This window comes from Penaeus monodon, chromosome 43 (assembly GCF_015228065.2).
Source record: "Penaeus monodon isolate SGIC_2016 chromosome 43, NSTDA_Pmon_1, whole genome shotgun sequence".
Taxonomy (NCBI): Eukaryota; Metazoa; Arthropoda; class Malacostraca; order Decapoda; family Penaeidae; genus Penaeus; species Penaeus monodon.
Window position 1 is genome coordinate 26,615,085 of NC_051428.1, and position 2,500 is coordinate 26,617,584.

A 2,500-nucleotide genomic window follows, 5' to 3' on the forward strand; every position below is an offset into this window, starting at 1 on the left:
GTCCGTAAGGTAATGCTTCGGTCTTTCCAGTTGTTATTGAGAGCAATTGTGGCGTTTTTGGCAATGGCAATTCTTCTTTTTATCTCCGGTGAATCATCATATGTATTAGTTAAAACAGCTCCAAGATAAGTGAACTCTTTCACACTTTCCACAATCACTCCATTGATTGTAACATGTTCATCATTGTTCATTGCCGGTTATCTTTGAATCTTCATGATCTTAGTTTTCTTGGCATTAAGAAACAAGCCAGCCTTTTCGCTTGCTTCTCTAACTTTATCTAGTAGTTGTTGTAGTTCAGTGATACTGCTGGCAATCAAAGCTATATCATCGGCGTACCTCAGATTTGATATTTTGTATCCTCCAACATCCACAGTTCCTTCAAAATTCTCTAGAGCACCTCTCATAATTGTTTCAGAATATAAGTTAAAGAGGTGCGGAGACAGAATGCAACCCTGTCGTACTCCTTGTTTGACTTCGAACCATTCTGTTAACCCATGAGTGGTTCTTACAGCTGCTTGTTGTTGGTCATACATGGCTTTTATTAGTTGGATGATGTGTTTTGGAAACTTCATATCGTTCATGTTATTCCAGAGGATATCGTGATCAACAGTATCAAAAGCTTTCACATAATCGATGAAACACAGGTATAGGTCTTTTGATGTTCTCTGTTTTTCTCTATGATCAATTTTAGATTTAGAATCTGGTTTCTGGTACCTTTTCCAGGGCGAAAACCTGCTTGTTCGTCTGCAATTTCCTCTCTTAACTTCAACTTCATTCTTTCAGCAATAATTTTCAACAAAATTTTGCTGCTGTGACTTATTAATGCAATTGACCTATTATTGTTGCATTGGAGTGCATCACCTTTTTTAGGTATGGGAGTAAAGATTGGTTTTACCCAGTCTTCTGGCCATCTTCTTTTATTCCATATTTTTATAATGAGTTTGTAGAAGTATTCAACACTTTCGCCAGCATTCTTAATTAGTTCTACTGTTATTTCATCTATTCCGGGGCTCTTGTTATTCTTTATTTCTTTTATGGCTTTTATAACTTCGTCTAGCAGTGGCGGTGGTTCATCTTCGTTGTCATTGAGTCTAATTAATGTTGTTGTTAGATCTTTATTCTTTTTGTATAGGTTGGAACAATATTGATTCCATCTATCTTTGACTTCTTTTCCATCACATAAAACAAGTCCATCTTCAGTTTTGATAGTGTCCATTGTAGGTTTAAATTTTCGTGTGATGTTTCGTACTCCTTGGTAGAGTTCTTTAGTTGTCTTATTGATAGAACAGTTTTCAATTCTCTGGCAATGTTCATTTAAATATTTTTCCTTATCTTGTCGCAATAATCTTTGAATTTTTGTATTTTGTTTTTTGTAAATTACTTTTTCAACTGGATTATTGATACCCTTTGATTTTAGGCATCTTCTTGTTTCAATTTCACTTAGTGTTTTTTTCAGATATCCAGGGGGAATTTGTCTTTTTCTTTTTGGCGATAGTTTCTTAAGCAGTGCTCAGCAGAGTTCTTTTCCTTCTTCCCACAACTCATTTGGTGTTTTATCATCTTCACATTATTTCAAATTTGTTTGACACTGTAATTCTGTAATTGTTATCAAGAGTTTTGTAGTCGAGCTTTAGAGGTGGTGTTGGACGCTCCATCTTTTTGAGTCTTATTTTAAAGTCGATAGTTAGTAGTTGGTGGTCACTGTTGCAGTCGGCACCAGGTCTTGTCTTGGCATTTTTTATGCAACTTTTCCATTTTTGGTTCAGCACAATGTAGTCAATTTGGTTGCGTGTTCTTTTGTCTGGTGAAAACCACGTGTACAAGTGTCTTGGGTGGTGTTGGAACAATGTATTGGCTATAACTAGATTATTTGTACTACAGAATTCAATAAAATCTTTACCTCTTTCATTTATATCTCCAAGGCCGAATTTTCCACAGGTGTCATTTTTTAGATAATGTTTGCCTACTTTGGCGTTGAGGTGTCCCATGATTACTTTTACATCTCTGTTAGGGATTGTGTCTAAAGTATCTTGGAGAGAGTTATAAAAATTTTCCATTTCTTCATCACTTGCAATATTGGTTGGTGCGTAGCATTGTATAATACTAATGTTATGAGGTTTTGCTTGTATTCTGACTTTTAAAATGCGATCATTTATTGGGCTGTACCCAATTAGTGCATTTGCAGTTTTTTTCGTGAGAATCATAGCAACTCCGTGACTATAATTTCCTTCTTCTTTTCCAGAAAAAAGAACTGTCTTGTTTTCTTTAGTTTTGAAACTTCCATTACTTTTCCAATTGGTCTCACTTATTCCTAGTATTTGAATGTTGTATCTATCCATTTCGTTACAGACAGTATGTAATTTACCCATCTCTTTCATTTTCCTTACGTTCCACGTTCCGATTTTTAATGTGTTTCTTAATTGGACATGTTTTCTTTATCTTCTTTGTCTTCCAGATGCATGTATTTCTGTATTTAATCATTAGTGTAGAGGTTTGTCAG